At 43.2% G+C, this 7,001-nt stretch overlaps 1 pseudogene; it reads right to left on the bottom strand.

Moving 5' to 3' along the window:
* Positions 1-1,473: 1,473 nt before the first annotated feature.
* Positions 1,474-1,591, bottom strand: LOC126482494 (5S ribosomal RNA; annotated as a pseudogene).
* Between the last annotated feature and the right edge of the window lie 5,410 nt (positions 1,592-7,001).

The following is a 7,001-nucleotide window of genomic DNA, read 5'->3' as shown; positions in this document are numbered from 1 at the left end:
TTAATACGGAGGTTGGAAAGAATGCGACAATATACTGATCGACGTTTACAGCATATTAGGATGACAACGAATTAATTGGCAATCTAGTGTTACAAAAAGATATGTTACAGTTAAAAGCAAGAAGAAACATTTGGGTTTAAAGTCTCGTCGATGAAGATGTCATTAGGGACGGAGCTTTGGAGAACGAAATCTACTGTATTCTACCCAAAGAAGCAGTCTCGGCCATTTAAGGAAACCACGAGAAACCTGTATCTGAATTATCGAACTGATATTTGAACCGCCGTCCCCCATACTGCGAATACATCGCCTTACTAGGGCGTTATCTCGCTAGGTTGAGTTTAAATGTTCAAATGGCTCTGAGCACTATGCGACTAAACTTCTGAGGGCATCAGTCGCCTAGAACTTAGAACTAATTCAACCTAACTCACCTAAGGACATCACACACATCCATGCCCGAGGCAGGATTCGAACCTGCGACCGCAGCGGTCGCTCGGCTCCAGACTGTAGCGCCTAGAACCGCATGGCCACCCCGGCCGGCTTCAGTTTAAAGTCTCATCATTAGAAACATAAACTATCTCATTGTTAGTGGGAAAAGTGAGTGACAGAAAAGTAACAGTCCGATGTGGTCCAAAGAAGTAAGTCAAGACCTAAACCTGTGCGACCGGATGGTTGTTTGAACCTCGTTTCTGCAGAATACGGTTCGAGTGTCTTAACAACTGCGCTAGAACGCTGAATCTTTTAACGGCGCTTTTAGTTCATTTCTGAGTCCAAGAAAAGAGTCACGTCCTACAGAGTTACTATAACCGGCGGCGAGGAGGAGGGGGGGGGGCATAGGAATAAAGGTCGCCCCATTGTATCCCCGAAACCAGTGATGTAATGCTGTCGTTTGTGTGGCGAAAAACAGCGCAAAAAATACAAAACGAAACTATCATACAGTCAGATAGAAATCCTAAGTGGCGTAAGCAAGAATGGTATGGCCAAGAACAGGAATAAAAGCGAAGGATGACAATCAGTTCTGCCTCAAAGAGGTAATCGAGTGAAGTTATCGTATTGTACGCTTGGTACTGTAACAAATGTAGCAGACTGACCTTTGTAATGGACATTTATTCGACTCAATTCACTTTAGTAATTACATTATAACTGGAAACCAAATATCTTCCTATTAGTTGTTGTCCTAGAATTGGACTGGAACACTATAAATTGGAATATAATTTGAACATTAATGAGATACAGAGACATATGAAAAAATGTCTACAACGTTCTAACAGACTAAACTCCTCCCGAACAGGCCATGAAGGTACCGACCGGCCGCCGTGTTATCCTCAGCCAATAGGCGTCACTGGATGCGGATATGGAGGGGCATGTGGTCAGCACACCGCTCTACAGGCCGTAGTCAGTTTCCGAAACCGGAGCCGCTACTTCTCAATCAAGTAGCTCCTCAGTTTGTCTAACGAGGGCTCAGTGCACCCCGGTTGCCAATAGCGCTCGGCAGACCGGATGGTCACCCATCCAAGTGCTAACCCAGCCCGACAGCGCTTAACTTCAGTGATCTGACGGGAACCAGTGTTACCACTGCGGAAAGGCCGTTTACGACGTACTAATGGAGCCAATTAACAAGGAAAGGAAAAAAATTCCTACTATTACAAAATGCGAGAACAACTGCAGGGTGTCACCCCGCCGCCATGTTTTGTTTAAAATATAAACAGCCAAGTAAAATTATAATTAGTAATGAACGTGCAGGAGTTCAGAGGATCAAAGCCGACACTCATTGATGAATTTTTCCTCGTGTATGAAAATAAATCGTTTACGAAATATTAGACGATTAGTTTCACATTATTTGTGTCATGAAGGGACAGAACAACGCCCCCTAAATATGAAGTTACAAAGACGTAGCAGACGAAGAGAAACGTTGTAAGGATGTACTGAGTAAGTCCGTACAAAATGATCAGACCAAGAGGGAAAAAAAGCGAAGGGTATCACACAGATGAAGAAAATGTTATTCAATTATAGTATTTCATTGGTGTTCAAAATTAGCTGAAACACCATTCCTGAGAAACATCACCATACAGAGATGAAATGTGGACATGCTAGACAATGTACCAGATAAAGAGGCTTCAGAAAGAGTAGGCGAAAAAATACTTCTACTAGAAACTTTCAGTAGTGCTAGGGACAGATAGAGAAACACAGGGACTCGTACTTCACTAAACGCAAACATTTATTAGCCTTTGAGTACTCGATTGAAGAATCACAGAAGTCAGACATACAAATGTATTAAGGCAGTAACTCTTGGCGATTCTAAACAGAGTAGCGCGTAGATTTATTCGAGCATAAAACCAATATCTGGCTTCAGTCTGTATACCTTGTACCGAACAGTGGTCCCAAGTCGGAAGGACAAGATGGCACATGCGTCAGGAAGAATAATGCGGGTGTCAAAGATTTATTTGATTCACTGAGGAGTGTCACTAAAATAGTGTCACTAAAATGCTGAAACATCTCAGTTTGTAGGGACTGTAAGAAAGATGCTATATAAAGTTACTTTACAGGCGATATAATCGGCACGATGCCTTACTACGCATCATCCCACCGTATGCGAAAAACCTATGTTTCCTTTCGGCATGAGAAACTGCTAGGCCAAGCTCTTCGGTATCCATAACGTGGAATACGAAATACATGCGACATTACTGTATTCAATAAAGGAGATGCCAGAGTTGAAAACAAAACAAAAAGTTCAATGGCTAAGTACTGGTTGAATCTGCTTGCACAGCCTGGAAGAACCTGCGTCACATTACAAATAATTCAGGGACGGATTTCAGTGAAGAACCTGTGATTACTGTGTATTGTCCTGCACCCTATTCCTGAAGGTCTGGTCGGCCACTGTGACCGAGCGGTTCTAGGCGCTTCAGTCCGGAACCGCGTTGCTGCTACGGTCGCAGGTTCGAGTCCTACCTCGGGCATGGATGTGTGTGATGTCCTTAGGTTAGATAGGTTTAAGTAGTTCTAAGTCTAGGGGACTGATGACCTCAGATGTTAAGTCCCATAGTGCTTAGAGCCATTTGAACCATTTGAACCGAAGGTATGGTAATCGCAAGATTTAATGAATCACAGATATCATGTCCCTTTCGAGAGTAGAAATGCATCTGCTACATAATTTTAAATATTTTGCGGGCTTCAGAAGGGATCCTGCATCTGTAAACGTGTATCACTGTGTTGTCTACGATCGGAGGCTGCAGAACAGAGGCCTACAGCAGTGATTCTAAAACTGTTTCCACAATGAGGAGATGAAAGACCTCATAATATTGTGTCGGACCTTCTAGCAACTCGACGTGGCATGTACTCAACAAGTCCCCTACAGAAATGTTGAGCCGTGCTGACTCTATAGCTATCCATAACTACAAAAGAGTTGTCGGTGCAGGATTTAGTGCACGAACTGACCTCTCGACAATATCCCATAAATATGTGATGAGATTCAAGTCGGACGAACTGGGAGGCAAACCAGTGTGTTAAGCCAATCGTGAACAATTGTGGGCCGCTGACATGGCGCATTGTCATCCATAAAAATTCGATTGTTGCTTCGAAACATAAAGTCCATTTATGGCTGCAAATGGTGTCAAAGCAGCCCCACATAACCATTTCTAGTGAATGATAGGTTTAGTTCGACCAGAGGACCCAGTCCATTTCATGCACGTACAGTCCACACCGCTATGGAGCCAGAACTAGCTTGCACAGTGTCTTGTTGACCAGCTCGGTCCATCGCTTCGTGGGATCTGCACTCTTACCAATTGAAATCGTGGTTAATGTGACCAGTCGTGTAGGGTATAATAGATATAGTCGTGGGCCCAGGAGAGGCACTGCAGGCCATGTCGTGCTTTTAGCACAGGCACTCGCGTCGATCGTCTGCTTTCATAGCCCGTTAACACCAAATTTCGCCGCTCTGCCCTATCAGATACATTCGTTGGACGTCCTACACTGATTTCTGCGGTTATTTCAGGGAGTATTGATCGTCTGTTAGCACTGACAACTATACACTAATATCGCTGCTCCCGGTCGTTACGTGAAGGCTGTCGGCCACTGCATTTTCCATGGAGAGAGGTAATGCCGGAAATCTGGTATTCTCGGCGCACTCTTGACACTGTGGATCCCGCAACATTACATTCCCCAACGGTTTAACGGCCTTGCCGCAGTGCTAACACCGGTCCCCGGTCAGATCACCGAAGTTAAGCGTCGTCGGGCTGGGCTAGCACTTGGATGGGTGACCATCCGGTCTGCCGAGCACTGTTGGCAAGCGGGGTGCATTCAGCGCCTGTGAGGCAAAATGAAGAGCTACTTGTTTGAGAAGTAGCGGCTCCGGTCTCGGAAACTGAGATACGGCCGGGAGAGCGGTGTGCTGACCACATGCCCCTCCATATCGGGATCTAGTGACGCCTGTGGGCTGAGGATGACACGGCGGCCGGTCGGTCCCATTGGGCCTTCATGACCTGTTCGGGAGGAGAGTTTTTCGGAAATGGAATATTTCATGTGTCTAGCTCCAACTAACATTCCGCGTTCAAAGTACTTTAATTCCCGTTACGCAGTCACAATCACGCCAGAAACCTTTTCACATCACATGTATCACGTGAGTACAAATGACAGCTCCGCCCAGGCACTACCCTTTTGTATCTTGCGTAAGCAATACTGTCTCCATCTGTATTCCATCTGTATATGTGCATATCGCTATCTTATAACTTATGTGACCTCAGTGTACACCATTAAGAGCCAACATATGTTATTTTGAATGTTTACTGATTTTAAAATCACAAATTATATTTGCACAGAAGTTCCATGTATATCATTTAGTGTGTATTTGGTGGACATCGCGTAAAATTCGAATGCGTGCTTTGTAAACAATGGCGATCGCATGGTTAACGGCTCCTTGTAATTACTTTTGAAAACATTAATTAATACGCTTAGAGACGTCGTGTATGTGAGAAAGGCTGTAAAAAAGTTTCGATTTTTAAACTCGGGTTCAGATGGTTCAAATGGCTCTGGGCACTATGGGACTTAACATCACATGTAAGTCCCCTAGACTTAGAACTACTTAAACCTAACTAACATAAGGACATCACACACATCCATGCCTGAGGCAGGATTCGAACCTGCGACTGTAGTGGTCGCGCGGTTCCTGGCTGAAGCGCCTAGAACCGCTCGGCCACCCCGGCCGGCTAAACTCCGGTATTTCCAGAACACGATGCATTTCATTTCTCTATTTTCCTAAACGTGTTTCAAAATCTATGTGTCAGCTTCTGTTGGTCTCGACTTATTTCTGAAATTACGCAAAAGACAGAGTTTAGAAACCCAAACTGAATTCGCAAACGTGGAGGAAAGGTCCACGGGAGCATCCAACCCCCAGGAAGACACCACCACTGGACATAGGAATTATCTGGCAATAAACTGCGGAGTTATCGCGAAGTAATGACTATAATTTAACCTTTTGGACTCTTGACCTTATTTGGCACTTATATTACACATTTTTTGCATGAGCGTTTAACAGCAGTAGTACCTATCTAGACAGTGCGCACAAATTTATCAGTAGGAGAATAATTTTCATTTTTTTCTGTAAGTAAACTGGTCAGTTTAGAGAAGCCGTAGTATTGTCTTACTGTGGTCAGCTACGTAATGTTATAATTGGCTAAGATATAGATTTATATAGATTTAATGGGTTTATGAAAAATCGTTTCTAGAAGGGTATGAGAATTAAGTATTAAATAAAAAATGGAGGAGCCAGATGTCCCCTTTTACCAATTCCAACCCTCCCCCCTTGCACAAGACTCTGGTATATTTTTTTTAGGCAGGCAGACCGTTCTTATGTTACATGGGTTTCAAGTTTCTAATTTGATATATGTGAGACCTAATCTCCCTTGATGGTGTGACAAATGGGGCCTGAAAGTTGTAGGACGAAGTTACAATCGGCCAGAACTCCCTCCTCTTAATATGACTTTCACGGAGCGTGTTCTTGTTCTTGATAGAGTAGCACCGGTCGAGACAAAAATACGTTGGATTATAGCTGTTTCAGTGTGAGAGATTTCCTCGAGGTGCAAATTTTTATTTTTGATACATTTACTTGCGCATACGTTCGTAAGAATTTGTATGCTTGTGTGCCATAATTTTGTGCGTTAGGAGTAGCTGCAAGATATATAAATTAGTAACGTTGCTGATTACACCAAGACTAATTGCACCAGAGTACCGGTGTAATTTTATGAAACAAGTAATAAAAACTAATATATGAACGGCCAGTTGTTTATCTAAGGACGTGCGAACGTAAGACGTGTGAACACATATTAAGTCACTACAAGTAGTGATAGTAAATACAGTCAGCTAATGAACAACGTTCTGTCTAACTTATCTTATTATAAATCTGAAAATGCCCCGTTGTCGTCGAGGATGTTAAAGATGCCTCACTGGAAAAAATCATTTAAGCTTTCAGCTGATATTATAAATTAGAATGGCCAAACAGAAATTCTCTCCCAGTCTTCCCACATACTGCCCCAGTTCGCGCTCTGCTATCGCATTAGCAAGTTTCAGAAAACAACATAGAGACGAGTAGCAATACTTTTAACCCCATAGCACTTCCCGTCGTTTTCAGTAATTCACTGTCGTACTGACATACAGTACAGTTACGAATAAAGGTGCTATTTGGCAATCTGCATTTAAATACGAGTGCAGGGAAAAATTTCTTCGCTTTCCTCTGAAAGACTCTGCTCTTTTTAGACTCTTCCTTTTTATGTCAATCCACTTTTGTCCATCGTTTTTCCAGAGTAGTGAATGCATACCAGATCTGTAGTTTTTCACGGTAATACTCACACGTATCCGTCTTTGCTTCTAAACTGGATTCGAAACATTATCTTTAAATCTGAATGCGAGCTCCGTAACAGATGGGAAAGCATGCGGTATTACTTTCTTTACTTATTTTATACGTCATTTTATACTTCAGTCATGACGGATCCTGCGATGTGGTCTTAGCCAAG

The sequence above is a fragment of the Schistocerca serialis genome, chromosome 5, assembly GCF_023864345.2.
Source record: "Schistocerca serialis cubense isolate TAMUIC-IGC-003099 chromosome 5, iqSchSeri2.2, whole genome shotgun sequence".
In the NCBI taxonomy this organism is placed as follows: Eukaryota; Metazoa; Arthropoda; class Insecta; order Orthoptera; family Acrididae; genus Schistocerca; species Schistocerca serialis.
The sequence above is the reverse complement of the archived record's forward strand: the minus strand, read 5'-3'. Positions and strand labels throughout refer to the sequence as shown.